Consider the following 15,078-nt stretch of genomic DNA (forward strand, 5'->3'; position numbering starts at 1 on the left):
AGATGCAGATTGATATCCCATCCTCGTCGCCAAATGATTGTAATCACACGGATTAGAAGGGAGCCACTGAGGTAGGAAGCACCTTCTTCATTGCAGGCCAGACCCTTAGCTGGAGCTGGAGGAGATACGAAGCCGTGGCTGCACCCAAGGTCCACGCAGTGACTCCAGGCGCATCGATGTGAAGAACCTGCCCACCAACGAGTGCTTCACAAAAACAGACTTTCTAATGGGAGAGTACCGGTACGCGTTTTCAGCTGCCCCAGTCTGAGGTTATGTTACAGGGAGTCTGCGGTTATGTTATAGGGATTTGTAGAGCACAAACAGCTGCCCAAACCGAGCTTGTGGCACTAACAGAAGGAGGACTGACAGCATATCTAATCAAAGCCTAATAGTTTATCTAAAAAGGTGTGTTTTTAGTGGTTTCCTGAAACTTTATTGGACCTACTCTGTAAGGGAAGAGCATTCCACATCTTGGCCATGAAGAATGGATATCAACGAAAGACCCTGGCTACACTGAAACCTTCCAGCCATTTTAGCGACCCGTACCTGCGAACCTCTTCAAGGAGATCAGATCATCCATACTCCCTCTCTGGACGAAGATAGTTAATGCCTCTCTGCTTCAAGGGTCAACCTCGGATTGCCTAAAGTCAGGGCAGGTCACCCCCATCCTAAAAAAACCAACAGCAGACCAGACAAACACCCACAATTTTCATCCAATCTCCACCATTCAAACGCTGGCAAAACCCGTCAAGAAAAGCATTCACTCTGTAGCCATATTGAACAATTTCATCTTCTTTACAAATTCCAATCCGGCTTCAGGAAGGGTCATAGAACGGAATCCGCTCTTATTCACATTGTGGATGATGCACAACGTATGATGGACCAAAATGAGTCATGCCTTTTGATCCTTCTTGACCTTTCGTCCGCTTTTGACACACTTAAACATGACACTCTCTTCATGCTACTGGTGCACATGTTGGGGTTATCCGGGACGATGCTTAACTGTTTTTCTTCTTTTCTGCACAATAGATCGCAAAGACCGAAGGTTAATCAGTCCCTGTCCAACCCCTCTCTGCTCACTCTGGGAGTGCCGCAGGGGGTCCACTCTATCCCCCACTCTCTTCAACCTGTTCATGGACCCTCGAACAGAAATCCTGAAAGGGTCCAACATGTATGCCGATGACAAACAACTGTACCTGAAAAAATCAGACCTCTCAACTCAGTTCTTCAGTGTTAGAAAGGTGATCCCGGGGGAGGCAGAAGATGTCTGACTGACCACCCCTAGGTCCACCCCTCCATCTGGAAGTGGCCGAGCGTTGTCGAGAGGCCTCCGGGGTGAGGTTCCTCTCCTATAATCGTACAGCAGAGCAATCACACCACTACAAATGGACACCACACAAGAGGATAAGTTCTTAGGCTTTATCAGTAATAAAGGTTGATGATTCGGCAATATGTACAAGAGGATCGAGGGATCCGTAAGGTCTCGTAGACAGGGAACAGGGTAGCGGGTCAGTCTCAGTACTGGTTGGGCGTAGGGATACCCTACGCACATCTCTCAATCCTCGAGCTGGGGGGTTCCGAGAGGTCGAGCCGCGGCAGCGCCAGCAGGACTCGAAAGATGGTTGTGACGAAGTTGGGCCGCGGCAGCGCCAGCAGGCTTCGAGGTAGTTTCGGCGAGGATGGGCCGCAGCAGCGCCAGCAGGCTCCCAGGATGGTTTCAGCGAGGATGGACCGCGGCAGCAGGCTCCAAAGATGGTTTCAGCGAAGATGGGTCGCGGCAGCGCCAGCAGGCTCCAAAGATGGTTTCAGCGAAGATGGGCCGCGGCAGCGCCAGCAGGCTCCCAAGATGGTTTCAGCGAAGATGGGCCGCGGCAGCGCCAGCAGGCTCCCAAGATGGTTTCAGTGAAGATGGGCCGCGGCAGCGCCAGCAGGACTCCAACAAGGGGTTCAACGTTCAGGGTAGCGAGTTCTTCTCGGGGTCAGCCGCGACAACGTCAGCAGGGCTCTCGACTCCAGGATACAACTGGCGTCCTACTCCAGGGCTAGCCCAGATATAGGACTGGAGTCCTTTGATGTCCGGACCCTCGTGCCTGGGGGTCAGAGGGGCCGGGATGGTGGTGCCAGACACCCAGCAGGGGGGTGGAGCCAGCGCCCAGGGAGGCCGGAGGCCGATCGATACCCGGCGTCCGGGGACGGCTGGAGGGCCATCGAAACTTCGAAACTTCCCTCCTCTTGGATCCGTCGAGTGGCCACTCTACCGCCTGGGGGGATCTTGGTGCCTCGATGTCGGGGCTTCGCTGGGGTCGTGGCCGAGGCCACGTGCTCGGGACGTGATGGGCCCAAGATGGCGTCGGGCCTGACATGGTGGTCCGGAGTGGTAGTCGGACCTGCAGAGTTGGGGCGTGTAGGGTTCACCGTGACCAGGGGGGAGAGCCGGGGGTTGCCAGGGTGGCTGCTCTTGTCGAGAGTTTGTGTAGGGTAGTGCCAAGGGGACGACAGCGGATCGATGGAGGGCCGATGTTGTCCCGGGCCCGCCAGGCGGGAGAGGTAGGACCATGCCATGAGGCCGGGTCCAACATTCAGGAAACGAAAAGTTGGTTGACACTCAATCATCAAACAAATGCTCTCAAAACTGAATTCCCCCTCATGGCCCCTGAAAACAGTCCCCAGTCATTGCAAAACGGATGCCCCAACTCACAGCCCTCAAGTGCACTCCAAACACCATTGACTCCACGAGCCCCTCAAGTGCACTCCAAACACCACTGACTCCGCGAGCTCACTCGGAATAATACTGGACAGACATCTGAACATGAAGAATCACATCTGTGCTCTCACCAAAGGAGCAAACTTCCATTTAAGCACCCTAAGTAAAATACAACCATTCCTTCCCCACGGCGACCTCAAGACCGCGGTGCAACCATTAGTGATCTCCAAGCTGGATTATGGCAGTGCAACCCTTTGTGGACTTCCGAGAGTGATGATGGCTCCACTTAAGGGCTCTCTCAATGCCGCTGCTAGGCTCATTACAGGCCCCAAACGTTATCATCATATCTCGCCTGAGTTAAAAGCTCTCAATTGGCTCCCGTATGAATCAAGGATACATCTAATTGCCTGCCTGACCCACAAAGCTCTACACTTCAACAGCCCGTTATATCTTGCACAAAAACATGAGCTCTCAGGAGGCTGCAGATCCACTAGGGGCTCCAGCACCTTATTATTTGAACCACAGAAATTCCACAAAAAGAAAACTTATAATCGAGCATTCTCTGGTATTGCACCTAGAATCTGGAACTCCTTATCACTAGAAATAAGACTAAAGTACGAGTTACTTACCTTCGGTAACCATGTATCTGTTGGGCATCGCACACTGTTCCAGGCGCGAAGCGTCAAAAAGGGGCCTGAAAACAGGCCAGAGGAACCGATTACTCCGGATCCGCGATGCACGCGGAAAAGAAGGAAACTGACGTCAGCGAGCCGGGAAGAACTTATATGACCTCGCTGACGTCACATACGTGGACGACGTCAGGGCGGGGTCATGTATCGTGTCGCCATCCCCCGGCGTGCAGGGGTGCTGCTGCAAAAAGTTTTCTGGATCCAGTCTGACACCTGGGGATATTCTAAGTTAAGGAATTTGCGGCTAGATGTCTCTATCAGATTAATTCCACAGCTTCCTTCAAAAGGGAAGTCAAACAGATTCTGATGAAGACATTTTTGGGCTAGTCCCACAGTCCACCTGAGAAGGCGCTGCACTACCCTCATCTCGGGAGAACTGCAAAGATTGTTATTATCTGTTTTGCCCTGTCCTGTTCGGTTGTGATATTAACTACTGCTCCCTTCTTAAGAAAGTCAAAGGGTTCTGCTGAAGAAATCACGGGTCAGATCTTCAGTCTTACCCCAGGATTTGCTCTCTCACTCTTCCCTCTTTTTGAAATGCTTAACTGTTGTTACCGATGTTGTCCTTTGCTGGTCCTTTCTGCGCTACTGTCGTTTATTTCTTGTACCTCTGTAACTACCCTTCTGTAAAGCACTCTGATACCCACAGTGGTCTTGTCAGTGCTATATAAAACTCTTTAAATAAAATAAATAAATAACGATCTCCTCCCCTCGTTCTCTATTATGGGAACTGTAAGGTGGAAAAGTTTGTTCGATCTTCGTGCTCTAACGGCTGTGTGAGATATAATGAGAAGTTGCAATGCACGAGGAGAATTTTAGCTTGCGGGTGAAGCATTGAGCCTTAAATTCTAAGCGTCTCTTGACAGGTAACCAATGTAGTTGTGCGAGAGCCGAACAAGTCCATCTTGGTCATACCCATAGGTGCTCGTTCTACCACATTTTGTACGACCTGCAGTTTCTTTGTGACATAGTTAGGGCTGCCCAGTGAAAGTATCGAGCCTTGTACCATTGTTCTCCAACACATTGGAAGCCATCTAAGAGTCTTCCTTAGGGATCTGAGCAGGCCAAAACACGTGGCCGCTATTTTCTTAGCTTGGGAGTTCATGGTCAGATCCTTATCCAGGATAACACCAAGGTTCTTCACTTCCGCATTGGGAGTGGGGAATTCTCCCAAGCATGGGGGCCATGTCAGTTGTTCCCAAAGCGATGGTTTATTGCCTACTACCATTACTTTCGATTTGTCCCCATTCAGATTGAGGCAACTTGCCGCCATGCAACCAGCCACCTGTTCTAGACATGTGTTGAGTCCTTTTGAAGTGGTTCGGTTTCTGGAGACAATGATTTGAGTGTTGTCGGCATAAGATACCATGGTAAACCCATGAGCACAGATGATGTCTGCGAGTGGTTTAACCACTTCGACACTCATGACGAGCTCAGCTCGTCATGAGTTACGCCTCTCGTACACTCATGACGAGCTGAGCTCATCATGTAACGCAAACTTCCGCAAAATGCAGCGCACAGCGGGAAAACCGCTAGCGCGCATGCGGTTAACATAGATGGTAAAGAGTGCAGGGCTCAACGCGGTGCCCTGCGACAATCCACATTCCCATTTCAAGGCTTCCGACATAAAAGGGCCGTCACTGATTTGGAAACATCTATTAACTAGAAACTCCGTAAACCACTTTAACACAGATCCAGTGATCCCTAGTGCCTTCAACATCTCTCTCTCAGGACTGAGTGGGAGACCGTATCGAATGCTGCACCCAAATCCAAAAGAATGAGTGCAGCCGACCCTCCTTGATCGAGGGTCACTCTCATATCTTCGGTAGCCAATAAGAGAGCTGTCTCCGTGCTGCAGCCAGAGCGGTAGCCGGTTTGTGCTTGATGCAGCAAATTGTTGGTATCAAGAAACTTTAAGAGAGAGACATTCAGCCACTTCTATAAGATTTTAATTATTCTGGGCAGTAACGAAATAGGTCTATAATTTTCTAATTTGCCTGGGTCCAGAGAAGCCTTTTTTAGCAGTGGCCTAAGGATTGCACGCTTCCATGATTCTGGGACGCAGCCTTCCTCCAAAGAGGTGTTATATATGACTTTTAAGGCGGATAGTACAGCTTCTCCTGCATTCTACACAATGTTTACTGAAGCTGCATCTAGTGGAGACCCTGATTTGATTGTTATTGCTAGATCTAAAATGTCATTTATACTAATTTTTGGAAAAGATGAGAATTCTACAGAGAGCTGGCTGTCTATGCTTACAGCTTTGTAGAATCAATGGAGTCTGGTAGCACCACTAGGGAGTCATAGATTCTTGAACTTTGTCAAGAAAGAAGTGAGGAAACTGCTCACATCCTTCTCTCGTGGGAGTGGACCTGCTCCTGTTACATTCGGTTTGATGAATGAGTTAGCGATGCTATATATTTCTCTTGCGGGATGTACGGCATACTTAATCTTATCCGCAAAGTCGTTCAGTTAGGCCCTGTAGATAGCATTGTGGTATTTTTTTTATTTGTTTGTAGGCTTGCTTACTACCCTCATCATATAGATACCTACATTTTCATTCCTGTCTCTTACATTCTTTAACTCTTAACTCTGGTGAGAACCAACGCGCATTTCAGATCAACAAATGCTTTTAGGTATCACATTTCCAAGGTACAGTCTATCCATTCCCTAAATCCTCTATAGGAGGCACATACTTCTCCACCCAGTCTGGAGATGGACTTGCTCAGCGCTGTTTGCCAGACTGAGATGTCCAATGTTGACCAATGTCTCCTTTGCTGAACAGGGGCTCTGTTGGGTTTGGGAAATTCATTTTTGGGGATAGTGAACTGAATTAAAAAAATGATCAGACCACAAAATTGGTATTTGAGCATCTACCTTCATGGACAAGCTATTTGAGATATGTGTGGCCATTTAAATGGGCAGACTGCTCCACCAGTTGTACCAGCAGGAATGCTGCTAAGTCATGCTTAAATTCATTTGCCTATTTACAAATATTTGTATCAAAATGAGTACTTCGATCTCCAAGTAGACACCAGAATAGACACCTGAGCCGTGCCTCCCACAGGCGGTGGGTCTGTGGAATGGCTCAGGCCAAGAAGTCCTTCAGAACCGAAGGGACAAAATGTAGTTCCTGTTGGACCTGGCTATCCTGACTGTAGTGCTTAGTTAATGTGTGAACCGGCGCCCACGTAGCAGGTTGGCAGATGTCCAAGACAGGCCCTCCACGCGCCTGTGCTGGCACCAGCCTTGGCCCAGATTGAATAAGTCTTTAGGCCTTTCAGAGGCTGTTTCTTGGCTAACCATGACAGATCTTTATGTACAGCACAGACATCAGGAGATGGTCTGTTTTTGCACTGGTTTACCCTTCTTTGTTTCAGAGAAACTCACAAAGCGTTTATCGTCTACTCAATGACGATTAGTGTGATTAATATAGAAGCTTAAGGTACTCCTTGAGTCAGACGATGGAGTCTTTTTCCCTCCTGGATGGATGAGGAGGGACATTCTGATGGAGTGCAAGCACGCCTGCCTGGAACTGAACTGTGCCACAGCTGAGGATAGGTTTCTGGAATGCCAAATGGCTTTTCCTGAGTGAATATCAACAACAGCACCTCTACTTTTTTCCCAAGTCCCCTTGTTTTTCTTTTTTTTTGTCCTCATATACGTCACCAGAAAATATCGGCTCTAGATGGGATCGCTCTGGGCCACTGGCACTAACTGTCTTTGATTCCGCCCCTGGACTAAGTGCTTGGCCTACAGAGGTCACCCAGAGGTAGGCTGTCTCCTTGTCCAACTCCCATTAGCGTTCTTGTACCTAAAACCCCGGGAGGACCGGACCACAAACCTCTGGCATAATCATTGGACGTGTTATTTTTCGGACCATTCTTTTAGTCTCGACCAGACCTTAATGGCGCCCTCTTCACCACACATCATATCTGATTGACTGATAGCCATAATATTCTTTAAACAGTCAGCAAATCTTGGGGGGGCCTCGGACTTCCATTCTCTGCAAATCTCTCTCCTTGCGATAACAATAACAAAGAACTGGAGCTGTGAGGCGCTATCTCTGATATTATACCCATGTGGGAGACCAAAAAGAATCAGTCTAGAACAACAGATAACCGGTGTTAATAGTACCTCCTCTAGAAAGCTGCACGCCATCCTCCAGTAAGTTATAATTTCTGGGCAGTCCACAAACATGTGTATATCATCAGCAGCTGGGTATTTGCATCTAGGACAGCAATATGAATCCGCAGAGATTTTTGACAACTTAGCAACTTAGTCCCCTTGTTGACTGATTTGAGACTTATCCCAACTTATCGTGCTCTGTTTATTTTATGATTGGTTGGTAAATTGCTAATTTACACTAGGGCCCTTCCGGAACTATACTAGCTGGGCCGATTACAGTTGTCATTTATTTTACTATGTTGTGACGAGTCACTTTATGATTGTCTTGCTGAATGTTACTGGAAATCTTTTGCACTCTATGTGAAACTGAACTAGCGGGCCCACTACCCGGTCCCTGATCTGGATTGTTCACTCCGTGTGGTATTACTGTGCTGACCTCTAATGTACCGAGTTTATTCATGCTTTTGTCTCTGTTTACAGCGCTCTGAAACCCGCAAGGGTCATGTTTGCGCTTTATAAAACTTTTCAAAAAAATAAATAAATAAAGAACGCCAGCAGGTGATACACTGCCTGATGTGAAAAGGTGTCCCAACCTTTGAGGAAAACGTGCCCGAGTCCTTAACAGTAACTTGTCCGGAAAAAAGTTAGTATACGGTTGCTGGAAAGAGAATCCTTGCAGTTCACTAACGTGCCGAGCAGATGTGATCGCTACGAGAATTACTGTCTTCAGGGTTAATAACCTAGAAGGACTGCTCTGCATTGGCTCATATGGGGAGCACATCAGAAATGTTAGAACCAAATTGACGTCCCACTGAGCGATAACAAAAGGTTTCGGAGGAAACATGGGACAACCCTTTCAGAAAACACATCACAGCAGGTGATTTAAAAAAAGATGGCTGATCGAGCAATTGTAAAAAGGCTGCAAGGGCAGAGAAATAACCTTTAACAGCAGCCACAGCGATGCAATGCTGGGCTAAGGATAGGGAGAAAAAAAGGATATCAGACAACAGAGTTTGTAAAGGTTGGATATGTCGAGAACACCAAACAACAAACTTCTCCTAGCATCTTGCATGGCTTGTATTGGTGGAGGGACGCCTGGCTGCAAAATTACACTGACTACCTCGGAAGGAGGTCAAAGGCAGTTAACAGACACCGTTCAATCTCCAAGGATGGAGGTGTAAGATGGGCAGGCTCAAGGTGCAGGACCCTGCCCAGCTGCTGCGGCAGAAGGTCCTTCCAAAGTGGCAGCCAAATTGGAGGACAGATGCTCATGGTCAAGTTCCGGGTACCACACTCCCCTGGCCCAATCCGAAGCCACAAAAACTTGGACCTTCTTCAGAAATTAGGGCAGTAGTAGTAGTAGCGATAGTAAGGCGTACAAGAGTCCCGAGCTCCATTACAGCTAAAAAGGCATCCCCAGGAGAGAATTGCCTTGGCAGCTCCAATGCACGAAAGTTTGGACACGGCACATTCTCTGCGTTATCGAAAAGACTGAGTCAGGGTTCTCTACATCGCGGCAGTAAGCGCTGCACCTTCTCGGAGTTTAGCCGCCATTCGTAATCCACTAGGCAACGTCGGCTGAGTTAACCTGCTCTGGCGTTTAGAGATCCTGCAAGATGATGTACGATCATGAAAATGCCGTCTCCCCAAGACCCAGAACAAGGGCAGAAACATCTGTATGAAAGCCTAAAAGTCCTGGACTCATTGAGACAGAGAAAAGGCTCAGAATAGCACTGTATCCAGAATAGCTCATATGAAGAAGAGCCGATGTGGTGTGATTTTGAAACATAGATAGAGAACCCAAGATTGTTCACATGTTGACCATCATCTGGTAGTGGTTTATCACCAATTGAGGCAAGCCTGACTTGAGCAACCAATGGTCGAGGTATGGGAGGACTGGCATTCCCAACCTCCAGTGATGTGTTGCGACCACCACCATTATTTTTTTTCAGAACACCCGAGGAATGCTGGTGAAGCCTAAAGGGAGCACCGGAAACAAAGTGCTTGATACATACTTGAAACTGCAGGTAAGGTCTGTGGGACTGCAGGATGGTGATGTGACAATGTACCACGAAGAGGCAAACTAAAGCAATTTAGCAGGGGTGCAGGGCTGAAGAGGAGGGAGTTCGGAAGTGTGTTGCCCCTGAGAGCCAGGACACTGTTATACAGATCCCTGACGTATGCCTCTAAAGAGTTGTGAGGTCTGCCGTTGTGGAGACCAGTAGTGGCGCTGCCTTTGTTGGATGCTGCTTCCGAAGCCTCCAAAACAGCAACATGTTTGGGGGAAGCTGCCACATGGACACTGAAAAGCCTAGGGAGCACACTGTAGCCTTGCGCTCTTTTACAGAGCTCCTGGGTCGAGCCTGCCTGGTATCTGAACAGGTGGGTGCAATCGAATGGTATGTCCATGAGTGATGCTTGGACATCACTGGAGCAACCAGTGGATCTGATCCATGGCACTGAAACTCCATGCTGGTACCAAATGCTCTACCCAAACAGTCGGTTGTGCCCTGGCCTGACCTAATGATGTATTTCACTGACTTGACCATTTTTGTATGATTTACTGCAAATTGGCTTACAGGTCATCAGGGACCATGGGCAAGATCTCGCTCACTGTGTTCCACAACGCATGTGAGTAATGCACCTAGAGAAAACTTAAGTTCATGGATCTGAGGGCGAGGCTGGCTAAAAGAACACCCTTTTTCCAAAGGCCTCCATACTTCTGTCTGGAGGTGTAGTTGGGAAGGATTTAGGATTCAACCTATTTGTGGAGGTGTGTGCCACAGGATGTTCTGGAGTGGGTTACTGGAGGAGGAAAGATGTGTCCTCCAGAGCTGGTCTATATGTCCTAATAAACTGCTTGTTGACAGGGGTGCAATAGCCTGGTTTCGCTAATGTACCCAGTAAGGTGACCGTAAAGGCTTCGTTAAAAGGGAGGAGTGGCTCTGAGGACATCTGCCCTGGCTGCAGGACCTTTGTGAGGACATTTGTTTTGACCTCTACTGAAGGTAGCTGGAGGTGGAGGACTTCTGCTGCTCTCCTGATCACCACGGCAATGAATACAGATTCTTGCACTGAGGGGCAAGATGGAGAATTGAGGCCAGTATCATGGGACGTGTCTAGACCACTGGTCTCTTGGAGATCCCACATTCAGTTCTCCTCCTCATAGACTTGAAATTCATCATCTCCATTGTCATCCTCTTGTGGTTCAGGGTCTGAAAAAATGTTGTGATAGAATAGGGTTGAGGTTGAGATGGGCATAGTTACCACCTGGGCCACATTGAATTAGCATCAGAGTCCGATAGGTCTGCAGATTCTTCCTCCGGTGTCGAGGTACACAAAGCCGTCCGGTCCTGTTCTCGGCATCGGATGGGTCGTCAAAGCAGGCAAGAGGCAAAGTTGGCATCGGGGAAGGATCTGCCGGCAGTAACCTATCTCACTTCTCAAATCCATTGGGCCCAGAGGTTGAACATGGGGATCTGAAGTGTGCCGAAAATCCACAACACAGCCTCTTCGAAGGCTTGGATCTGTTGTAGCATCACTGACAGCCCCGAAAATTTAGGATAAATCTGGACAAAATGAGGGAACAGGTCCGTTGCGGGAGACCAGGACAAGGTCGTGAGGTACCGGGACATCTGTATAATGTCCCTGGACGAGAATGGAGGAAGAAGTGAAGTTGTGCTTTGACTTATGCTTCTTGCTGGACTTTGATTTACGTGATGATTTGGAGCGGGACAACGATCTTTTTTGGGAACGGTCTAAGAAATATGTCCACATACTTGAACGAGATTGGGCATACCTGTTTTCCTACAGTGCTCAGCGACAGAGTTTGGCCTGGGGGTCTCTGGTGGCCTTCGGGTTCATCCAAGAGCAGTATTGCATGATTTGAGTCATGCGAGGAGCACAGACACCAGAGACAGACCCCATGAGGGTCCCTCACTGACATCAGTTTGTTGCAATCCTTACAGGGTTTAAATCCTGTTTTTGGGGAGCAGGGGAGGAGACATGTCACCTCATCTCACACTGTACAGGGTAGAACGTGACGGAGAAAGAAGTCACCTCTTTCACACAGTGTACTGCGTAGGACAGTACAGAGAGAGAGAGAGAGAGAGAGGTCACCTTTGTCACATGCTGAACTGTGTAGCACTTTACAGAGAGAGCCATTGCAGATAATGTCCAAAACCCTGCAAAGAAGCATTAAACAAGCGCGCACACCTAAACATGTGTCAGCAAAAGTTAAAGCATTTCCCTTGCGGGAGCGAGCCACGGGCACCATGTGTTTGTAAGTTAATTACAAACATATGGTGTCAATCTCGCTCCTGCAAGGGGATCGCCAAACGTGCACGCGTTGCCATTGAAGGCAATGGAACGCGTGCAGGTTTTTGGCTGAAAAGCCGTAGCGATGGCTAAAGGTCTTTTTGCCTATGCAGCGCATGCGCGCTGCTAGGCGAGACCTAAAAACGACTTCTTCCACTAGGTACTGAAAACAAAATCTGGTGCACAAATCCCTGAGTGGAGTGGTGTGGCTCACTGGTTAGAGGCGGCAGACCCGGAAGCAGAGAACGGACCGGGACCAGGGTTCAATTCCGATGCGGCAGGGTCGTGGACCAGGGTCAGCGGACTCGATAATTCTCGCCTCGGTGCCTACTCTAACCAGGGATCACACTCGGCAACTCTGGGCATTAGCTTGCCTCATCTCTACAACGGCCCCCCACATTCTCCGGGGATGCCTTGTTTCACCTTGGAGATACCCAGTAGGGACCATCTCACAGGGATAGCCAGGACGGGTTCCCCAGCAGTCTACAGCGCCACGACGCCTCAGGGCAGCAGTGCGCTTTACAAGACACATACATTTACATTTACATTAACAGTTCAACATTGCTCAGTCATCAACACAGTGCGTGGAATCTCTTGTCAGCACATCACTCCCAAATGTTCCCAGGTCGGACATACTAGGCACACCCCAACCACAAATAAAGTTCTGGCTGTCTCCGGAGAGTTTCCGCAATATAACACCTTATGTACGGCAGTAGCACACCACATAGATGCCAGTTTATTAGGATAACTCTGTCCTGTGTCATGCTGCGGTCACAGCTACAGCTCCCAGCTCAGCCTGCAGTGGGTGGTGACGGAGTATGTGCATGACCTGGCATACACCGGAAGTTGGAAAGCAGTGGCGTAACGAAACCCGAGGGGGGCCCCCTGCAAAGTACATGAAGGGGGGGTGGTGGACTCACGCTCTGGACCCAGTCAGGAGCTCTCAGGCAAGCGGCCCTCTGCTCGTACTAGTACAGACAAGGGCCCCCTGGAGCTCAGGCCTCTTCCACACCACAGGCGCTGCTGATGGTTTTGTTACGCCACTATGGAGAAATGGTGAAAATGGAGCCAGAGCCCGCTCTCAGCCCTGTGCGTAAGCAGTGCTAGTGTTAGTGTTAGGGAAAGACAAAAACAGGCAGCTGCCTAGGGGCCAACAGTGGAGTTTCCAGATGCTGCAAGTGGTTCTTCTGCGCTCGGGGGCAAATGGTGCTATGAGGCAGCTCATTGGCTGCACAAGCCCGCCGGGCTCACCTGATGAGGGGTAAACTGAGTGGCCAGACGTTATAACCCTCTCCTATATATAGGGAAACTAACATTGGCAAAGCCAATTGGTATTACCTCTGGCAACGATTGACTTTGCCAATGGTTTTTAGTGATGCAGTGGTAAAGAGGAACCAAAGTCGCAACTGTCGTGCCATTTTGTAGGCACAAGCACCATGCATGTCGACGCCTACGAAATACGCAGGGGTCGTCTTCTTATTTACTGAGGCAAGTTGGATTGCAAAATTTAGAAAAAAGGTAATAATAAAGCATGTTTTTTTAAAAGTGGTGTTAGGGAAGCAACAAGGAGAGTGAGGGTGAAAGCGACAAGGAGGGCGCTGGTGGGGGTAGGATCACGGAGGACAACATTGGAAGCAACACATAGGCCGGGACGAGAAGTATACAAAACGGGTAAGAGATAGGAATGTGGAGTGCTGGGGAACAGAAGCCCACGGGGCAGAGAGAGCGCAATGTGGAGCAGGCAGAAGCAAACAGGTGATAAAGCAATGAGGGCGGAGAAACATATAAGGACAAGCATAACACAGAGGAATGCGGGGTAGAAGCGCACCGACGACAGCAACATGGTGCTCGGTGGAGGGGTGAAGAGACATATGTGAGGGAGACAGCTGGAATAAACATGCACTGGTAACAAGCCAAACCGTAAAGAATGTCCGAGACAGGGGTCAGCAGAGAGCGCCCACAGCTGCCACTTACCCGATAGGAGCACACACCCCTATGTCACAGAAACAAACATGGCGTCGGCCTGTCAAAATGGGCCGTACTAAAAGAGGACAAGGCGGAAACAAGTAAGCCCAATTACCAATAACGCGCCAGAGTTTAACATAAACGCTGACGCAAGCCAATTAAAAAGAAGGGCGTGGCTTAAAGTCCCCTCCTCAAAGCGTATCGATTGCAAAAGCCCTCGCATGGCGAGTGCAGCGCATGCGCGCTGCTGACAGGCAAGACCTAAATACGTTACAGGAATATATGGCAGTTTCCTTGTAGTGTACACTGCAGCACTTTACAGAAAGTGATGCAACACATAGAAGACAGTTTACAGAGCTATATATGCAGTTTTGAAACATAGCACTTTACAGAAAGATGTTACCCCATCACGCACTGTGCAATGCAGTACTTTACAGAGATGTTACCCCATCACGCACTGTGCAATGCAGCACTTTACGGAGAGATGTTAGTCCATCACGCACTGTGCAATGCAGCACTTTACGGAGCGATGTTAGCCCGTCACGCACTATGCAATGCAGCACTTTACGGAGAGATGTTAGCCCATCACGCACTTTGCAATGCAGCGCTTTACGGAGCGATGTTAGCCCATCATGCATATGCAACGCAGCGCTTTACAGAGAGAAATGTTAGCCCATCACGCACTGTGTAACGCAGCACTTTACAGAGAGATGTTAGCCCATCACACACTGTACAACGCAGCACTTTACGGAAAGTGATTCAGCTATTAATCTTTCGGTGCAGCACTGTAGACATTCCTGTTCATGTCTATTCTTTTCTCATCATGTTGTTAATAACCAATATATCTTTTGGGTGTGAAAATGAAATTGCAACTAGAGTATTTCCTCTTTTATTTAATGCATGAAGATACATGCACTCTATGTCTCCAGGTTTTAATACCATATCCAATAAACAATACACTCACTTGACAACAGTCGCACTGTGGAATGGGCACTCACTCCTGTACGTCTCTGCCAATCAAGCTTTTGTTAGAAATGTATCATTTTTAAAATTCCTATACTGTCAATAAGCTGAGCTATTTGCCTGCCAGTCATGAATGACCGCATGGAGAGAGACTAGAAGAAAAACGTATTTATTTGCTGTTTTTAAAAATAAAGATAAAGATTAAAGGGGAACTGGCTTATTATTTCCTTTTTGTATTTGTATGTGAAAATAAGCAAAACATGAAAACTTAAGAAACTGCAAAGCTGAATGCCTTCCAGTACCAGAAGGTGT

At 48.5% G+C, this 15,078-nt stretch overlaps 1 protein-coding gene across 2 annotated transcripts in view; it reads right to left on the reverse strand.

Moving 5' to 3' along the window:
- Positions 1–15,078, reverse strand: part of GRIPAP1 (GRIP1 associated protein 1) — a 555,884-nt gene that overhangs the window by 145,498 nt on the left and 395,308 nt on the right. The window lies entirely within an intron of this gene.

This window comes from Lissotriton helveticus, chromosome 10, assembly GCF_964261635.1.
Source record: "Lissotriton helveticus chromosome 10, aLisHel1.1, whole genome shotgun sequence".
NCBI lineage: Eukaryota > Metazoa > Chordata > Amphibia > Caudata > Salamandridae > Lissotriton > Lissotriton helveticus.